The sequence below is a fragment of the Tursiops truncatus genome, chromosome 5 (assembly GCF_011762595.2).
Source record: "Tursiops truncatus isolate mTurTru1 chromosome 5, mTurTru1.mat.Y, whole genome shotgun sequence".
In the NCBI taxonomy this organism is placed as follows: domain Eukaryota; kingdom Metazoa; phylum Chordata; class Mammalia; order Artiodactyla; family Delphinidae; genus Tursiops; species Tursiops truncatus.
The window spans coordinates 117,802,147-117,823,914 of NC_047038.1; the positions used below are offsets into that span (position 1 = coordinate 117,802,147).

The 21,768-nt window shown below is 38.4% G+C and overlaps 1 long non-coding RNA gene across 2 annotated transcripts in view; it reads left to right on the forward strand.

Annotated features, from left to right (window-relative positions):
- Window positions 1-21,414, forward strand: part of LOC109548551 (uncharacterized) — a 35,676-nt gene extending 14,262 nt beyond the window's left edge. Inside the window, exons 3-5 of one of the 2 annotated variants that reach the window (XR_002174652.3) lie at window positions 4,473-4,598; window positions 4,698-10,061; window positions 21,054-21,414. This is a non-coding gene — a long non-coding RNA (uncharacterized lncRNA). The remainder of the gene's footprint in view (window positions 1-4,472; window positions 4,599-4,697; window positions 10,062-21,053) is intronic. The other variant, XR_002174651.3, reaches the window with a different exon arrangement.
- The last annotated feature ends 354 nt before the right edge of the window (window positions 21,415-21,768 follow it).

The window sequence follows — 21,768 nt, forward strand, 5'->3', positions numbered from 1 at the left end:
ATTCTGTGGTCAAAACAAGTCCCAAGGCTAGCCTAGATTCAAGAAATGGGGAAATAAACTACCTTTTGTTAGTTAAGGTGGCAAAGGCACATTGCAAAAAGGCATAAACAAAGGAGGCATGATTCATTGGGAGCAAATATTGTAACAGTCTAACATGACATTTTTACACTTACATGTGTATGTAAATTTTTGTTTGCATATTCAAAGAAATGTAAATAAGTACTGTTATAATGAGTTAAATTCATGGTGAGCAGATACAAATATGACCACATCACTCTCTTGCTTATTATTGCCTTACAGATTAAAGCCCAAGCCCCTTAGCCTGTACCACTTCTACTGTATTATACTGTCTCCCAGGAAATGTAATGAAAACCAAGCAGAAAGATAAGTCTAGCTGAAGTTGTTGGGCTTCAAGTAAGTTGTGGAATCTGAACTGGGCGTTGAAGGAAGAAGTGTTTGAATTGATGGAGAAGGGCAAGTAGGCATAACCAGTAGTTCCTAATCTTATTAGGACCACCCTTTTAAAAAACTGAAATACAGCATACTGCAGAAATAAATGAAGTATCTATCATAAAGTAAAAATATTCCTCTATCCATCACCCAGGAAATAGAATATCACCAGTTACATGGAAACCTCTTATGTGACCTCCCAGTAACAATCCTGCCCGTCCTCCCCAAATGTAACCACTCATTCTAATTTCTAACCATAGATTAGTTTTGCCTGGTTTTGAATCATACATGAGAGATTAAATATGCATTTCACCATTATATTTGTAAGATTCATCTGTTTGTAGAAGTAGTTTGTTCATATTCATTGCTATATTCCATTATGTGGATAAAATAAATATATCCATTCTGTTGTAGCTATTTGGGTTTTTTCTACTTTGGGGCTACTAACAAATAATGGTACCACAAGCATTCTTTCATATGTCACTTGGTGTACGTGGGCAGACATTTCTATTGAGAGAGTACATAGGGTTAAAATTCCTTGGTCATTGAGGTAGATTCAAACTGTAAAGAATGACAGTTTTCCAAAGTTTATGTTTTTTATATCCTCCCCAGCAGTATATGAAAGTTTCATGTTCTCCACACCCTAGGCAACACTTAGTATTGTCAGTTTTGTTTTTTTTTTTAAGCCATTCTGATAGGTGTGTAGTGGTATCTGATTTGGCATTAATTTGCATTTACCTGATGTCTATTGAGCTTGAACACCATCTTACATTATTTGCCATTTGGGGATCCTCTTTTTTTTAAGTGCTTGTTCAAGTCACTTATCCATATTTCTGTTGGGTTGTCATTCTTTTCCTTATTGAACTTTAGGACTTCTTTATGTACTCTGGATATGAGTTCTTGGTCAAATATATGTGCACCAAATATCCTTCCCCATAACATGGTTTGTCTTTTCATTTCCTTAATAGCATCTTTTGGAAAAAAGTTCTTAAGTTTAATATATTTTACCAATCTTTTCCTTTCTTATTTTGAGTGTGCTTTCTATTTCTTTTTATAACCCTAATTGATAGATTAATTGGTACCAGGAGTTATCACAGGAAATGGATCCTCACAATGGGCTTCTGGGATTGGCTTATATGCACACATACACACACATGTAAAATCAATCACAAGGATAACCTCATTGCTATAGGTACAAGGACCACAGGTTATAATCCATGGCTTACAGTACTGTTGTGATGACCATTAATAGCATGGGATGGAGTGAAGATGGAGGGGAGGGGAGAGAAAGTATCACCATGGTAATCATAGTAATTATAAAGATTCTGAACCCACCAGGCTTCTCTTATGGTCCTAAACACATTGTACATAGGAAAAAGAAAAATATGAAAACTATTAATATATAGTTAAGAATGCTTGTAGGGGATCAGAACTCCTCCACTGTAGCTTTGAAGGAGTCCTTCATCTTCTGTAATCAGTGGGCAGATAAGGTAGATTCGTAGTACTAATTAAATGCTCAGTTCTTCCAGTTTTCTTACACTAAGGTTAGCATTGATGGGAAAGGAGTGGGCCCTGAGACACAGAATGGGGATAGTTGGGCAGACAAGAAAGAAGCTGAGAACTCTGAATCTTCATATTCCCCTGAACTTCCTTTGCTCTCAGAGGAAACCAGCCTCCTCTGCATAGAGGCTTTCAGTGACTACATTTGGGGCAGCTCTCTTATAAGTTGATTCCTATTGTCCTCAGAATTTACCCTCACCACCTCCCAGTTCCATCCCAACATAGCCTCCCCATCAGGGAAGTATGCATCCTGCTCTGGCAAGAGACTACCTACAGAGGAGTTTAAGACCTTGTCGTTTTGACCAGCAGGAACCTGGGGAGTATATATAGAAGTGGGTTCTAAGGGTGTTACACCGAGGGAAAGTAGACATAAGGTTTAATCAAGGCAAACTTACCTGAGAATTAAGATTTAATATGTTGGCATTAATAGTTTGCTAGGATGAGCCTTGGACTCAGTAACTGCCTACAAATAATAAATGGCTCCCAAAATAAAAATAAACGGCCTACAAATAAAATTTGAAATAATAATTTCAGAATATCAGAAATCCCCTGGCATACCATAGAGGAAGGAGTACAGTGGCTCCTTAGCCATCCTCAACTTTCACCAAGTCATTAAAAAATGCATTGGTGGGGCTTCCCTGGTGGCACAGTGGTTGAGAGTCCGCCAGCCGATGCAGGGGACGCGGGTTCGTGCCCTGGTCTGGGAAGGTCCCAGATGCCGCGGAGCGGCTGGGCCCGTGAGCCATGGCCGCTGAGCCTGCGCGTCCGGAGCCTGTGCTCCGCAACGGGAGAGCCCAAGACAGTGAGAGGCCTGCGTACGAAAAAAAAAAAAAGCATTGGTGATGGGAGCACCAGCATTCCCAAAGAGCTCTGAAGTGGTTCTCCTTTGTTTGCAAAAATGATGGTGATGAAAGCTGTGGTAGAATTGAGTTTCCTGACCTCAGTGGGAATAAAGAAGTCTAAAGTGGTAGAGATCATATGATAGCGTACAACTGTCAGAGACAAGGTGGGCACAATTACCATAATAAGCCAAAAACGAAAATGTGAACAAGAGTGTTTTGACCCACAGGGAAAAGTAGTAATGGATACTAAATGATCTTGAGGTCCCTGGAAATAAAATAGATTAACCTATTAAGGTGCTGCTTGACATATTTAGGTGGAAAAATTCTGAGATGTAGACTAACTTGTGTTATTACAGTTAAATTGGTACTTCCTGGTGATCGGGAGAGATTTGGTCCTTTAGCGGAGGAACCTGCAATGCAGCCCCAGTGGTATAACCATGAATCTTCCCCTAACCCACTGGTTTCCAAACTTGTCTGCACATAAGAAGACCTTAGAATTCTAAAGCCAAGGGCACACCCCAAGCCAATTAACTCATATAAGTTCTGTGGGTGAGACCCAGGCACTTGTATTTTTAAAGCTCCCCAGGTAATTCCAGTGAGCAAGTTAGGTAATCACTGCCCTAATCCTTCTCCGGTGGCTATTTATTGGTTAAATAGGGGGCCTAAGAAAGTCAAGTGACAGATGGAGTCCTGGCCAGAGTCTAGCTAACAGTGAGCCCAGAGAGACCCACACTGGTTATTTTTCCAGCCCCAGATGTGTAGTAAGAATAAATATATTTTAATAATTGAAGCAATCTTCATTTTGGTTTTCTGACCAATAGATTGAGCATTATGGTAGGAAGGACTACATAGAAGTTCAGAATTGCTTGTTACCACTCCCTCCCAAGACAGTAAAAGAAAAGCAGTACAGAAGTTAGTGCCCCCATGCGGGCATGGTGATTCGTACCAGATTCCCATTTAAATTCCCTGTGTGGTAACCAGATGGGTAGTGAGAAATGACAGTGGATTGTTGCAAAGCTTAATCAGGTGGGGTGCCAACTGCAGCTATCCAGGTGTGGTACCTGCACTGGAGGAAGTTAGTACAGACTGTGACCTGGTACACAGGTACGGATCTGGAAACGCGCTCTGCCCCGCCCCCACCCGATTCCAGTCAGGAAAGAAAGCCAAAAGCAGATTGCGTTTAACTGGCAGGGACAACAGTACACCCTGTCTTGTCTCAGGGCTGTGTCAGCTTTCCTGTTGTCTCTATGGTATGGAGGGACCTTGACCATATCATTGTACCATAGACTATCACACTGGTCTATTACGGCAATGAAATTATGTTAAATGAACCTAGTGAGCAGGCTAGAACCTAGTAGCAAGCATTCTGCATGATTTGATAAGACATATGCCTGCCAGAAGATGCAAGATAAACCCTGCAAAACTTCCAGGACCTGCACCGAGTTTCTAGGGGTGCAGTGGCCTAAGACATGTTAGGATATCCATTCAAATAAATGACAGGTAGTTGTGTTTTCTACCATTATAACAAAGAAGAAGGAAAAAATGTGTAGCAGGCCTTTTGGGGTTCTGGAGGCAACAAAATAAAGTATATTAGGGTGACCTGCTCTTATCTGTTTTCAGATAACTATAAGACTACATGTTTTGAGTGGGGCCCAGAGCAAACTGTCTTGCCAGTTGGGCCTTATGATTGGGCAGATCCAATGGTATTGGAAGTTCGTGTGTTAGAGATGTTAAATGAAGCCTTGGGTAAGTTCCAATAGGGGAATTACAACATAAACCCTTTGGTTTTGGAGTAAGGATGTATCTGCCTCAGCCAACAACATTTTGTTTTGTTTCTTTGAAAAGCACCTCCTGATTTGCTCCTGCTACCTGGTAGAGACGGAACACCTGATCATGGGACATCAAGTGACCATGTGAATAATAAAACCACCCATCATGAACTGGTGTTATCTGATTCACCGAACCATACAACTGGATGAGCACAGAAGCAGTCTACTCCCTATGAGACTGGGACATGGCTACAATTAAACTAAATGAGCAGGTGACTCAGACTCCTATAGTCCCTGACTCTACTCCTTCAGCACTTCCCCCCAAACCCATATAAATTGGCTTCATGAGGAGTTCTTTCTGACCAATTAATGGAAGAGAAAAAAGCATGGGTCCTGTTTGTTCATGGAAGAATCTGCAGTGAGCTGGCAATAGCTGGATGTGAGTGGTCACTACACACCACCACCACTCATTAGTGGCCCTGACCCAGAATAGTAAAGGGAAATCCTTCCATAGGGAAGAATTTTAGGAGACATGGCCTGAGGTAAGGGTATACACTGGTTTGTTGTCAGCGGCTTATGAGTTGACAGGCTAGACAAAAACTTGGAGAGAACAAATTGGAAAGCTGGTTCCATTTATGAGGCCAGCTGGGATACAATAACCTGCAAATTGGGGATGCTGACCTAAAGAATTAAGTATATACTTAAAATCAGTAATCAGTATCTGGTGCCACCTTTCCCAAAATGTATGCAGAGTGGAGATGAGAGTAGTCCCTCTATTTTCAGTATGACTAATTTTGTAAAAAAAAAAACAAACAACTGGTGGCATGTTTTCCAAACTTGGTGAAAAGCATAAAACTACAAATCCACAAAAGCTCAGTAAATCACAAGCAGAAAAATTGCAATGAAAGTCACACCTATCATGTTACAGTCAAACTGATAAAACTAATTCAGAAAAACACTTAAAAGCATCCAGAGAAATTATACATTATACACAAGATGGCAGTTATATGAATTTTTTTAAAAGGATGCATAACATATAGAAAAATGCACAAATATAATTGTTCAGCATGACTTGCCACAAAGTGAAGATAACTATGTAATCACCACCCACATCAATAACTATGTCCCTTAGTCATTGCTCTTCTTCCTTCCCAAAGGTAATCATCATCCTGAATTCTAACACCAAAGATTAGGTTTGACAGTGGTTAACCTTTATATAAATTGAATACATGACAGTGGTTAACTTTTATATAAATTGAATAATGTATTCTTTAGTGTCTGGCTTCTTTTATTTAACGTTGTGAGATTCATCCACGTTGTTACCTGGAGCAGTTGTTCATTCATTTTCATTGCTATACAGTATTCTACTTTATAAATATACCACATTTATTTATCCATTTTACTGTTGATAAACATCAGAGATGTTTCCTTTTTTTTTTTTTTTGCGTTACGCGGGCCTCTCACTGTTGTGGCCTCTCCCGTTGTGGAGCACAGGCTCCAGACAGGCAGGCTCAGCGGCCGTGGCTCACGGGTCCAGCCGCTCCGCGGCATGTGGGATCTTCCTGGACCGGGGCACGAACCCGTGTCCCCTGCATCGGCAGGCGGACTCTCAACCACTGCGCCACCAGGGAAGCCCCGATGTTTCCATTTTTGGGCTACTAGGAGGAGAGCTGCTGTGAACATTGTTGTGTATGTCTTTGGGTGTACATATGTATGCATCTGTGTTGGGTTCTTTTATTATGCCTAATAAACCACTTGAGGAATTTTTTGGTCCCTGAAACTTCAGACTTAGTGGTTTTGGAGGTTTTAGTACTCAAGGGAGGAATGCTTCCTAGGAAACATGGTTTCAGTGAATTAGAAGTGGACAGTGCTTGCTGGCAGGTTTGGGCTTTTTCTATCACTAATCAACAGAGGAGGGAGGGGATCACTACTGCCAAGGGTGAAAGATTCCTTTTAACAGGGGGAAATTGGATTGCTGCTACACAGTGGAGTAAGTAGGACTATATATGGAATGTATGATATTCACCAAGATTGCTTCTTAGTATTTTCTTGGCTGATAGTCCAATAAGAAAACTAGAGTAACCCAAAAAGGACCTCCACTAAGATTCATCTTATACGAATGAATGTTTGGGTCGCCACACGTGGTAAAGAACTCCATTCAATTTAGGTGCAAGCTGAGTGGGAGAAACCTAGAATGGGTGGTGAAAGAAAGCAGCTATGCTTATGAACCTAGTCCTCATGACCAGCTAAAACACAGGTTTTATGAAACTATGATTATGTTTTGTTACTTGTTTCTTTTCTCCCCTACCAAGTATGAAAAATTCTGGGGTGGATAATGTTTTTGGCTTCCGATGAGAGTATGACTGAATTGACACCCCATGATCACATTGTAGCTGATGGAAGGAGACTGTGGTGGAAAAGAGTGAGATGAGCATTTATATTCCTCCTGGCTCCTGCCATTAGAGGTTGCCTTGAACTGGATGTGTACCTTGACCAAAGGTCATTGCCTCTCTCACGATGAACTCTTCACAGTTCTCTCTCCTTCGAGACTGCTTAACTTCTTCTGTCTCTTGGAGATTAAGGGAGGTATAGTTCTCCTGCTGTTAGCCCTGGGTTACAGAACTATCCTTGTAATTCTCATATCCTATACACAAATTTGTAATTAGTCCCTCTCTTTAAAAAAAAGAAACAAAACAGCTTCCTTAAATGATCTTGAGTGCGTCATTTTTTTTTAATTTATTTTATTTGGTTGTGCCGGGTCTTAGTTGTGGCAGGCAGGCTCCTTAGTTGTGGCATGCGAACTCTTAGTTGCGGCATGCATGCGGGATCTAGTCCCCTGACCAGAGATAGAACCCCGCCCTCCTGCATTGGGAGCGTGGAGTCTTAACCACTGTGCCACCAGGGAAGTCCCTTGAGTGTATCATTTGTTTCCTGTTAGGACTCTTGACACATGAGTTTTTTATCCTTGTATTGCTTCTTGCCTAAAATCTACTTCGATATTAGCATAGCGACAGTCTTTGTTCGTTTTTGCATATTTTTCCACTTTAAACTTTCTGCATTCTAATATTTAAGGGTTGTCTCTTGAAAACAGGTTAAAGGTGTATCTTTATAAATCCAAGGCAACAGTCTTGACTTTTAATTGGGGTAATCAATTTACACTTAATGTAATTACTGATACATCGGGCTTTAAAGCTGCTATCCTACTGTTTCTTGTCTCCCCTGTTCTTCACTCTTTTTTCTCTACTTTCTTTATCCTTTGGGATAGATCAGGTTTTTTTATTCCACCTTTTCCTTTTGATTGGCTTCTTAGCTATATGTTCTTTTACTATTCTTTAATTAATTACTCTAGAAATTAGAATGTGCATACTGGACATCTAAAAGTCTAGTATATACTAGTACTTTATCCACTTCCAAGACAGTGTGAACACCTTAGACCACTTTATCCTCTCCTCTCAATTTATGTGGTGTTAATGTTTTAAATCTGTATGTTTTTAACACCACAGTATATCAGCATTGTTTTGTAAAATTAATATTCATTGAGATTTACCCATGTATTTTCTTTTTCATTGTTCTTCATCCCTTTCAGAGCTTCCATCTGAGATCATTTCTCTCTGCTCGAAGGCTGCTCTTTCCTCCAAGGCAGAGATGCTGGTGACAAATTCTCATTTTCTGTTTGTTTGAAAATACCTTTATATTGTCTTAACTTTTGAAAGTTATATTATCTGAATATGAATTCTAAGTTGGCAACATTTTATTTTACTCTGAAGATAGCACCATTTGGTTGCAAAGCAGCTGTCTTATTGTCATTCATTTGATAGAATACTTTGTTTTCTATGGAAAACATACCTATGGATGCTCAACATTTCCTCTCTCTGGTTTTCAGCAGTTTTAATATGAAGTGCTTAGGTATTGTTTTCTTTGCCTTTTCCTTAAGGTTTATAGTGCTTCTTGAATCTGAGGCATGATGCTTTTTGTTTGAGACATCTCTTCCAGTATCACTTTGTTACAGTCTCTCATGCTTTTCCTTCTGGGTCTTAATTATACCTACATTTGGGACTTCCCTGGTGGCGCAGTGGTTAAGAATCCACCTGTCAGTGCAGGGGACACAGGTTTGAGCTCTGGTTCGGGAGGATCCCACATGCCGTGGAGCAGCTAAGCCTGTGCACCACAACTACTGAAGCCCATGCGCCTAGAGCCTGTGCTCTGCAACAAGAGAAGCCACCACAATGAGAAGCCCATGCACCACAACGAAGAGTAGCCCCTGCTCGCCGCAACTAGAAAAAGCCTGCATGCAGCAACGGAGACCCAACGCAGCCAAAAATTAAAAAAAAAAAAAATTAAACCTACGTTAGACTTTCTTTTTTACTCTATCTCTTCTACTTTTTAAATTTTTTCCATTTTTCATCCTTTAGTCTCTTTGTTAATCTGTGTGCATATTTTCTTCTGAATTTTCTTCCAATTCTCCAATTTTGTCTTCAGCTCTGTGTAATTGGCTAATAAATGCATTCACTGGGTTTTTAATTTGTTATATCTTTCAATAATAGAATTCCATTTGGTTTTGTTTCCATTCTCTACAATCATTCTTAGTCCTATATTTTAAGTTCCTAAACATATTAATCATAGTATATGTTTTTTTTCTTTTAGCCACGCCACGTGGCTTGTGGGATCTCAGTTCCCCAACCAGGGATTGAACCCGGGCCACTGCAGTGAAAATGCCGAGCCCTAACCACTGGACTGCCAGGGAATTCCCTAATCGTAGTATTTTGAAGTCTTCATTTCATAATCCCTGTGGGTCCTGTTTCTGTGGTTGCTTCTCTGTCTTGTCATATCGTCTCATACACCTGATTATGGTTTTCTGTGTGCGGGATATTACATATAAAATATTGTATAGATATTTTGACGCTCTGGATAGCATTACTTTCTTTTAGAGAGGATTTCTTTTACTTCAGTTAGGCAGCTAGGGCCATTAGTACCCTCAGATCACTACAATCCAGTTGGGACCTGAGATGATTCAGTCCCTGCCAGTTCCAATCTATTTTCAGTTCACTCTGACTCCTAGGGTACAGCACATTAGAATCTCAACAGTAAGACTGAGGTGTTTTTCTCTTTCTTGGTGAGCCCAACTCTAGTTTTTCTCCCTTTCCACCCACACCTAGGCCTGTGAACTTGCAAAAAGCTCTGTTCACCTTCTTAGCTGCTTTTGGAAGAGACAGATGCCTCCAGCAGAGATGCTACAAGCATCTCCAACCTGTCTTCATCTACTAGAACTTGGCCCTGAAATCCTCACCATTTTGGTAGCTTTCCAGTGCCTTTAAACAGATGTATTTTTTTGTTTTGGCTCAGCTTTTCTAGTTGTTCTCAGCAGAAGCATGATCAAAACCATCTAGTTCTTCGTTACCAGAGGTGGAACTGAAGAGGACTCTTCTTTTTTTAAACTGAGGTATAGCTGATGTACAATATTATATCAGTTTCAGGTGTACAACATAGTGATTCACAATTTTTAAAGGTTATATTCAATTTATAGTTATTATAAAATATTGGCTATATTCCCTGTGCTGTACAATACATCCTTGTAGCTTATTTTATACCTAGTCATTTGTACGTCTTAATCCCCTGCTCCTATCTTGCCCCTCGCCCTACTTCTCTCCCCTCTGGTAACCACTAGTTTGTTCTCTATACCTGTGAGTCTGTTTCTTTTTTGTTATATTCACTAGTTTAATTTTTTAGATTCCACATATGAGTGAAATCATACAGTATTTGTCTTTCTCTAACTTATTTCACTGAGAGTAGTACCCTCCAAGTCCAAACCATGTTGTTGCAAATGGCAAGATTTCATTCTTTTTGTGGCTGAGTAGTATTCCAGTGTATATATATATGTAACACATCTCCTTTATCCATTCATCCACTGATGGACACTTAGGTTGCAAGGACTCTTTTTATTTAATGTCAAAAATTTTACCAGGTGCTCCCTACCCCCTCTCCATCAAAACACACAGGTAGTAGTTGTACATATATTTAGTCTGTAGATAAAAGAATGTTGACATTAGAATCACAGGACTTGTAATTACTGGTCCTGTCAACTTGGGCAAGTCATTTAACCTCTTATTCTGCTTCCTGTTCACATGCCAGTCACCTTGTAGGCTCTTCAACAGAATGATGAAATGTTAGTAACTTCTGCTTAACTCAGAGTGGTTATGCAAATACAATGATGAAAATATTTTAAACTGTATGTTATAAAATATAAGGTCCAAATATGTATTTGAAGGCCCACAGTAGAGACTGGTAAGGGTGAAAGAAAAAATATTACTCTGATATTGAATCTTGGACACTAGAAAATATATTCATCTAAATAGGACAGAAGAGGAGTTGATTTTGGAAATAAGGAAAAGGTTAGTAAGAAAATAATGATTCACTTAATTTTAATTGTGGAAATGTTCATCAGGTGGTTCTCTGTTACATTTGTTAGTTTCATATATTATTAGATATTTTTCATATGAGATCATTTCATTCAATCTCCTTCATAAAAATTTAAGTTCCTAGAGAGAGAAGGAAGTTATCTCCTTGGGAATTTATATTACCTCCTCATTTAAAAACAAAAAACAAAACGTTTGTACCTGATTAATTTGATAAAATTTTTGTCCAGTTTATTGGTAAAATTATTATACAGGACATTGACTGGTTTAAGGATTATTTGTTTGGTCCCTCCAATACCAAACTGTTACTCTTTATGTACATTACTCTAAAAAGTTGTCACTACCAGTACCTTAAGGTCATAGTACCTTTACCATAATCCAGGCAAACATTTTCTTTAACTTCTATTTGAATTCCATGTGAGACATAAAAAAATGTCTTATTGAAAGTCATATGCATATGTTTGTTTTATTTTTTTTTTATTTTTTGCGGTACGCTGGCCTCTCACTGTTGTGGCCTCTCCCGTTGCGGAGCACAGGCTCAGCGGCCATGGCTCACAGGCCTAGCTGCCCCGTGGCATGTGGGATCCTCCCAGACCGGGGCACGAACCCGTGTCCCCTGCATCGGCAGGCGGACTCTCAACCACTGTGCCACCAGGGAAGCCCTGTTTTATATTTTAAATGTATATGCCTTTCATTTAGATCCTGAAATTTAAGATGGTTTCTATTCCTTCTGAAATTCTTCATTTCTCCTTGTACTTTTTTTTAATTGGAGTATCGTTGATTTACAGTGTTGTTAGTTTCAGGTGTACAGCAAACTGAATCAGTTATACATTTACGTATATCCACTCTTTTCTAGATTCCTTCCCCATATAGGCCATTACAGAGTGCTGAGTAGAGTTCCCTGTGCTATACAGTAAGTCCTTATTAGTTACCTGTTTTATGTATAGTAGTGTGTATATGTCAACCCCAATCTCCCAAGTTATCCCATCCCCCTTCTCCTAGTACTTTAAAAAAATTAATTGTAATGGACACTCAACCGTATCAGTCACTTTATCTTTTGGACTAATAGTTTGTCCCCCCCAGTTTGATTATCTCTAGACTGCTGTACTGTGTTACCAAATGGGTAACTTTAAATTCCCAATAACATCCAGCATCTTTTTTAAGTTTGTACTTCCTCTTGTATCATGGTTTGCTCCTTCTCATTTTAGTCTAGTTTCCCTTATTCCTACATGAATAGAAATTTGGTTATATAGAGCTGTTTGCCTTTCCTACTTTTTTGCCCATTACAATTTTCTGTATTTAACATCCTTTCTAGTTCTACTCCAAAAAAGTACTTTATGTATTTTTAAATTTGGGATCACAAAAATAATGTATTAGCACCCTCCCTTATCCAGTACTTAGACTTTGGCATTCTCAACCTTAGGGAACTTGGAAATAAGAAAAAAACTGAGCAGCAAGGAAAACAGGTGTTATAACCTTCATTCTGTAGCAGAAATATTGATCTGTTCTTGAGGAATTAAGTGTTTCACAAAGGTGAATTCTCTGTGTAACTGAAGCTTCAATTATTCATCATGGACAGTAAGTTAGTGTAGTTCAAAGGGCTCTGTCTTTACTGGTATGCCGGTAAGTTTAACAACTCCCTCCAGGATGGGGGAAAGTTCTGATTGTAATGTTTGCAAATTTCTCTGGGGTAAATACTCCCACTGTGACCCACTTCAAGCTACTACAGGACATCACTGAACACAGAGTTGGAAAGAGGCGTATACTGTCAAATAATAATACTTCCACCATGTGGACACAATAGACATACTCATAAAAACGTGGATAATAATAAAACAGCAAAATAACTAGGAAATGAGTTTCAAGTATTTATTATTAAGTCCTATATTGGATCTTACTGTAACTTTCAGTTTATACAATTATTTTCTAATAAAGGCTATGTTTAACAGTCAGCTTGCAAAATTCCTAAAAATTTTAAAATTGGCACTCATAAGGCAGCATAAGCCAGCTCTAGCATACTATGGCCTACACTCTTAGTTGTGGAAGTAACAAGGAATAAGCAATATGAGTTGAGGTGGTTCTGCTAGCTAATGATAAAAAACAAATACTCGGATTCATATAGTCAACCCTTAAATTCCACCATCTCACAAAGTAAAGTCCTTCATGCCTTTTTCATATGCCTCCATGTATATATTACCTTGTTATGACTTTACTTTTAAAATCATTTAAGGCTGCTGTACATGTTTAATCTGTGTTGCCTGTAAATAAATAGTGACAAAGGGAACCCAACAAGGAATGGGCAAAAAAATATAGACAGCATAGCACAGGGAGATCAGCTTGGTGCTTTGCAATGACCTAGAGGGGTGGGATAGGGAGGATGAGAAGGAGGCTCAAGAGGGAGGGGATATGGGGACATATGTGTGCATATGGCTGATTCGCTTTGGTGTACAACAGCATCTAACACAGTATTGTGAAGCAATTATACTCCAATAAAGATCTATTTTTTAAAAAAAGCAAAGGGAAAAGGCATAAAAATTAGAAATAAATAAAACTGTCATTATTCACCGATAAAAAATATATAGACAGACATTTCTTCAAAGAAGATACATGGATGGCAAAGCAGCACGTGAAAGGATGCTGAAAAGAAAAATGAAAAAAAAAGGATGCTGAACATCATTAGTCACTAGGGAAATGCAAACTAAAAGGACAATGAGATACTACTACATTCCTATTAGAATGGCTACGACTGAAGACTAATCATAAGAAGTCAGGAGGAACTGGAACTCTCATACACAGCTGGTAGGAATGTAAAAAGGTACGACCACCTGGGAAAAGAGTTTGGCAGTTTCTTAAAAAGTTAAACATATGCCTACTATATGATCCAGCCATTCCACTTCTAGCTATTTACTCGAGAAATGAAAGCGTTATGTCCATACAGTCATACAACAATGTTCACAGCAGCTGTATTCATAATAGAAACTGCAAACAATCCCAATGTCCACTGACATGTGAATGGATGAAGAAATTGTGGCATATCCATAAAACAAAATACTACTCAGCAATTTTTAAAACATGAACTATTAAGAGACACAACATAGGTAAATCTCAAAACAATTACGCTGAGTGAAAAAAGCCAGACAAGAAAATAGGGCATACTGTATGATTCTTTTTAAATAAAATTCTAGAAAATACTAACTAATCAATGGTGGCAGAAAACACATCAGTGGTTTCCTGTGGATGAGGGGAGAGAGGGATAGGAACAAGAGAGTTTACAAAGGAGCACAAGGACACTTGTGGTGATGGATACATTCATTATCTTGATTTTGGTGATAGTTTCATGGGTATATACGTATGTCAACTTATCAAATTGTATACTTTATGTGCAATTTATTTTATGTCAATTATACTTCAATAAAGCTATTTAAAAAACAAAATCTACTGTGGTATGACCAGGAGAGATGAGTAAAAGGTAACTGCTTTGTTCTGGATAACTCAGTTCCATCTTTCAGGGTAAAACTGTATAGGTTCTTTGGGCAACCCTAAGCACACTGCTGTTGTCTTTAGCACATGCCTGCTGTTAGGCCAGATTCTCTTCATCTGAGTGCCTGTCTTTACATATATCCCTAATAAATTTCATATTATTTGTTTTACATGTGACTATTATTCTTATAACAAGGCTTCAGTATTAATATTCATTAGACCTTTGGTTTTTCAGACTGTGTTTAATGAACACTAGGGGTACCCACAGAACCATCTGAGGTATCCTGAGTGGAAGTGGGGATTGGAGATGGAAGGAAAGTGATAAAGAATCTGAGTGGGCAAGTCTTCAGCTTCCAACCCAGGCAACTTATTAGTTTTACAGACTTAAGGACTCCTGGGGAAAAAACAAAGTATGAAAACTATGTAAACTTTATCCACAAGCCAAGCTCAGAGCTTGATGCACAGTAGGTGCTCAATAAATATCTGCTAGATGAATCATAATTAAATGTAAAATGCCTCTCACTTCTTTCCGCACTCCCTCTCTTTCTCATTTGGCATAAAAACTTTTACTCTGTCATTTGAGTTTCTTGAGATGGGAACATTAAGTTTTGAGAAGAGCTGTTGATCTTACACTTTAAAAAAAGTACCAACATAAGGTACTAAAGTATACCATTTTTTAAAAGCACTGATATATATATATATATATATATATATATATACACACACACACACACACACACACATAAATATATTCACACATTGATTAGCAATACAAGCCTGTAAGCATGTAGTAACAAATCCTATGGGCATTAAACACACATGTGAAAAGTTCTTAAGGCTAAGGGAAAACAAGTATACAACCACATGGAAAATTGCCCCGACAAATTCATGATCTTCTACCTTAGGCCCTTAACAAGGACTTTCTTTCCTTTCTTTAGTTAGTTCTTCAGCTTCCCTCTTCAGTGATTCCACATTTACTTCCTTTTCTCATGCCCAACTCATTGTCATCCATAGCACTCCTTCCTATTTTACTAAGAAAGGTGAGAACATTGAGTATTAATGGTCAACCTCCTGCCTCCTCCCACCTAGAATTTATCTTCATTTTTACCCATTCTAATCTCCCCTCTAGTCCCTGGTAAGTTTACCCCTTGTACAAAATCAAATACTTTTTGACCTACAGTCACATCTTGTGAAGAAACTGGCTCCATTGATTGATATCTCTATTCTGTATCTCATCTCTCTCATGACTCCTGCTAGACTATAAACGTACTCAAATCTCTCCCATTCTAAAAAACAGTATTCTCCGTTGAGTTCCTTTAAGCTAATACCCTACCTTCTAATTTCTTATCATAGCCAAGCTCTCCATTTTTTTCTCTTTCCATTCACTCCCGGACCTCCTTAAACTGTCAAAACCACTTCACTCAGTGACAGATGACTCAATAACAAATCTTAGTTGACAAATTTCTAATCCCTAGTATATTTGAACCTTCTATACCATTTGACACTTGATATTTTCAGTAGGTGGTCAAATATTTTTTGGATGCGTAAAGTCGGAATCAATGGAGGAGTCACAAGGTCAGACTCAACAAATTCAACTTTAGGTATATGACAAAGGATTTTTATAACCTCTACATCAGTGTTTCTCAAACTAGAATCTTTGAATTCTTTACCAGATATTTTTCCTCATGTTGATTTATTTCATTAATCTATAGTAATTAATATAGTCCAGATCACCTTGATTCCCACTTACAACTAAGCACTGCCATGTGATTCCAGAGCCTGTGTTGTGTTTAGGTTGATGCCCTTGTTGGCACCATGTAACAGTACTTTGTCTTAGGCAAATGAGAACAGAAATAGGTAACAATTGCTTATTTCTGGGCATGTGAAAGCTAAATGACATCAGTGAAAGAATGAACAAAGGTCTCCTAAAGGTTCTGTAGAGAAGGCTGGTCATTACATATGGAACACAGCAGTTAGTATAGACGTGCCAAATTTAAAAGTACCTAAACTGCAGTAGTCAGCTCTGTATTTGTTTCAAGAGGCAATTTGTAAAAAATAAAATAAAAATCAAGTAGCACACAGATATTAATTTTATTAGTTTACATTTTTCCACATTTAATATATAAACTTTAGTTTCATAGTTCTTTAAGAGTTAAGAGCTTAAGGAGTTTATACCAAGTTTATAAGTATATTTTGCTTTATTTTTTTTTGCAATTTTATTATAGTTTATCGTCGTGTGTGTGTGTGTGTGTGTGTGTGTATATATATGATTTTATTATAACATTCTGATAAATAACTGGAGGGGTAGCCTCAAAAAATTTTTTTCTTAAGGTCAGCTCTACCCATTAAATACACTAAATATACCTCCTGTATTATGGGTCTTTAGTGCAATTACTGCAACTATTTTAGGTCTTTCTCACAATCACAACTCATCCAGATTATTTCAGTAGAATCTCAAGTGGTCTCTTTACCTCTACATACACTTCTGTTACATCTTCCACATTGCTATCATAGTTATCTTTTCATGATTAAAATCTGATCATGACTTTATGCTAAAAATTCAATTTGCTCATCCCATACCCTTCAGAATAAAATCTGAGCTCATTAACATGGCTTGTTAATAAGGCCCTCAAGATACCCAGCCTTGTCTTTCAATGTTTTGTCTCTTTTCTCATTCATCCCCCCCACCCCCTACACACACACACACACACCACCACCACCACCACCACTACTACTATTACTACTACTACTACTACTACTACTACTACAGCCAAAGTACCTTCTAAAGTTCCAAAGTACCTTGGAAACTTACTTTCCAAAGTAAGTTTTGGAAACTTGTTATTTCTAAAACTTACCTGGTCAAGTTCTCTGAAACTGTGCATGTTGTTCTGCCTAGGAGCATTTCTCCCTTTTCTTTTTCCTGGTATGCCCTTTTTTTCACTTGTTTAAATACAGCTCCCTTTTGCAGATAACCCCCCCCCCCACTGGTGAATTGGGCACATTAATATTACTCTATGCATGCATTTATGTCATTGAACACACTCTATGGTGACTGTCTGATACTTAACGGTCTCCCCAGTTAAAAATTTTTCCTCAAGGTGACATCTGACTTTCATCTATGTATCTTCAGCATCTAGCTCAGTGCCTAGCACATACTAAGCATTCAATATTTTTTTAAAAATGAACACTTAAAAAGATGGGAGTGATTATATCAACAGATCTCTACTACATTAACATCCTTCGGCCTAAACCTGAAGACACTGCTTAGCCTAGTCAGACCTAAATATTGTTGACTGACACACTGTATAACTTTCCTTAACTTACATCAAAAGCAGTCCCATAATGTAAATCCACGTTTTTTTAAACTGTAAATAAGGAAGTTTTTCAGAAGGCAAAATGAACTATTATATATATGAACATGTTACAGTGACTAGATTTTAAGCCAGCAAGTACAAAAAAGTTATGTAAAACTGAACCACCATAAGGGTGGTACCCTGAATTCTGTTCTCTAAAGTAGGAGACCTTGTAGTAGTTGAGTAAAGAGGAAGAAAAAAAGGATTCCTCTTCACTTCCAGTTCCCCCAAGGACAGTCCACCTTTGACATTTTCCTTCCCACTTATTTCTGCACACCTCTCCATCTAGTCTCCAATGTCCTTACCTTGCCTTTTGTCCCTACTTACAGCCCTGTCTGAGCCAGGGGTACGCATTTAGCCCTACCCCTAAAATGCTCCAGGGTAATCTTCCCTTTCTCTCCATTAGTGCAGAATAGAAAGAAGGAAAACAAGACAAAGCTAAATTCACACAAATCTGCAAATATCTACTTATATCAACTCTTGGCCTTTTTGTCTAAATTACTGTTGGAGAATTGAATTTCAAGTATTGTAGCACCCAGCGTTCTATTTTGAATAGGTTTTTTTGTAAGATGCAGAATCCGTATCATACTGTTCTTACTGGGTATATATAATAAAGCCCATTCACTTAATCATTAACTTTGAGATTTAATATGTTTTGATGATGGGATATCACTGAAACTGTCACACTTCTTCAACACCAAATGAGCCAAATTCTTAAAATTTTTTTTAGATGTAGTGGAATGTTTCTTAGTAAGTTTCATTCTTATGTGCCATGTGCTAAAATCAGTACTTCTTGCAATGAAAAAAATCAACAGGTACTAGATAGTATTAAAAACTAAAAGCCTCATATAAGTTGCTCCATTAAGCCACTTAGATACTATATAGATCTGATTCTTTAGAACCACTGTGTACAACATTCCTATAATCACACCTAACTTAAAATTCTCTAATAGAAGAATTTTAAATTTATCATCACTCTCTTACTAAAGAATTCTCACCTACATTTAAATAATCAAATTCAATATGGGTAAAATAATGATCATTTCTGGTCTAAATCACACCACACCTCTGTTTACTTTAGACTTTTTAGATTGTTACTGAAACAAGAAAGATTATAATTATTGTTGGTAAGTAATTTTAATTTGAATTCCTTACTTTTAGTTAAGTACTTTTAAAGTTAATTCATATTTCGGGACCCAAAAAATAGAGGCCAACCCAGTGGCTCAGCCCACACCACAAATCTAAATCTACGTCAGCCTGCAATTACATGACACACCTGTCAAGGAAATCTAACATACACCAATCACAATCCTCCAACTCAGCTTAACTATTAACTAGCTCACCTGACCCTAGAAAACAGGACCTGCTGGCCTTACAAGGAAATCCCCGACTTCCTAGGCAGTCATGCCCTGTTTTGGCATTGAAGCTTCTAAGGCTCTAAAACTCACGCTTGCCCAAAATCTCTGGGGAAGGGAAAGAGTGTTGCACTGATTATGAGACACTGTACAACCTCAATCCACAGATTGTTTTCCCTTGAATAAAGGGCATCAAACTCATTACTAAATTGTTTTAGTTTTGTCATTTGACAGCACCTAACCCTCAAATTCCTTATCTAGATGATCTACCCCCAATTTTCAAACTACTTGATTTTTATTGGAAATTTTAAAGAAATTTTTCTATATTTAGAGTATGCCAAAATCAGATGTATTCTATTTCTGATCATAATCATGAACTTTAATTTTCAATAAAACATAATGCTTTTTTTTTGGCCCAGCCACGTGGCATGCAGGGTGCGGATCTTAATTCCCCAACCGGGAATGGAACCCTCGTCCCCTGCTTTGGGAGCATGGAGTCTTAACCACTGGACTGCCAGGGAAGTCCCAATATAACGCTGTTTAAAATTAATTTTAATCACTATGTTTTACAAAGCAAATAACATTGATGAAAATATCTCCAAATTTAAGACTAACTGACAGCAAATGCTTATTATGTTAAAACCAAATCTAAATTACATTGTTGTTTGTACTGAAGGAAAAACCTTGCTGGATGTAAATTTTTTACATTTTAAAAGGATGAAAAAAAAAGGATGCTATCTTATCATCAGTAACCAGAAAATTGAAAATATTTAGTAGTAAGTTTCCAGGCTGATCTCACATTTTAATTCTAATTCATTAGTTTTTTTAAATCTAGGGCTCCCTGGTGGCCCAGTGGTTGAGGGTCCACCTGCCAATGCAGGGGACAGGGTTTCGACCCCTGGTCCAGGAGGATCCCACACGCCGCGGAGCGGCTGGGCCCGTGTGCCACAATTACGGAGCCCATGCGCCCCCGGGGGGGCGGGGGGAAGGGGGAGGAGGGAAGGAGGGGGAGAGGGAGGGGGCCGGGGCCGCCGCCATGAGAGGTCCGCGCACCGTGGCAGAGAGTGGCCCCCCGCTCACCGCAACTGGAGGGAGCCCACGCGCAGCAACGAAGACCCAACGCAGCCAAAAATGAAATAAATTTATTTTTAAAAAATCTACATTGCGATAATTCACATACCATCAAATTCACTCTTTTAAAGTGTACAGTTAAGTGGATTTTAGAATATTCACAGAGTTGTGTAATCAACACCTTTATCCAACTTAAGAACATTTCATCACCTTCCCCCCAAAAAGACCACATACTCATTAGCAGTCACTCCCCATTTTCCCTGCCCCTAGTCGCGGGTAACCAGTAATCTACTAGTCATTTCATATGAATGGAATCATACAGTACGTGGCCTTTTGTGTCTGGCTTTTTTCACTTAGCAGAATATTTTCAAGCTTCAAGATACATGTTGCAGCAGTATCAGTGTTTTGTTCTTTCCTATTAACCAATACTATTCCATCATATGGATATACCACATTTTATTTATCCATTTATTAGCTGATGGACATTTGGGTTGTTTCTACTTTTTGGCTATTATGAATAATACTCTGAACATTCATGTATACAAGTTTTTACATTGAAAATGCTCAAATTTATTTTTAGCTTTAACATTTGGGCGTGGTTCATTATGTGCCAAACACCACCTCAAGGTCAAAATGATGTTCTCAGTATGAAATAAAGTAGTTTCCTAAACCACACTCACTTGTCTTGATCATTAAAATGAAATTCTGAAGTGGTAAGGTATAAAGACTAATTTGATTTTTTTTTCTTTTATTTTTGCAGTACACGGGCCTCTCACTGTTGTGGCCTCTCCCGTTGCGGAGCACAGGCTCCGGACGCACAGGCTCAGTGGCCATGGCTCACAGGCCTAGCTGCTCTGCGGCATGTGGGATCTTCCCGGACGGGGGCACGAACCCGTGTCCCCTGCATCGGCAGGCGGACTCTCAACCACTGCGCCACCAGGGAAGCCCAACTAATTTGATTTTTATGCAAATAATATGAAAAACGTTTGGTTGAGTTGGGTTCCATATTTCCTATTCCAAGTGAATTTGTAAACATGCATTTTGTATATTCATAGTTTTATATTAAATCTGGACCGTAGCATTTATAATGTAATTAAATTAATAAAATGGCATAAACTGTGTTAGAGCCAGTGTCCTTAGCAAGTTATAAAATTCTGTAACAACGTTAAGTCATAATGGCCATCATTAAAAAGTCTACAAATAGCAAATGCTGGAGAGGGTGTGGAGAAAAGGGGAACCCTCCTACACTGTTGGTGGGAATGTAAATTGGTGCAGCCACTGGAAAACAGTATGGAGGTTCCTTAAAAAGCTAAAGTAGAGCTGCCATATGATCCAGCAATCCCACTACTGTGCATATACCCAGGGAAAACTATAATTTGAAAAGATACATACACCCCAGTGTTCACAGCAGCAGTATTTACAATAGCCAATATATGGAAGCAACCTAAATGTCCATCGACATGAATGGATAAAGA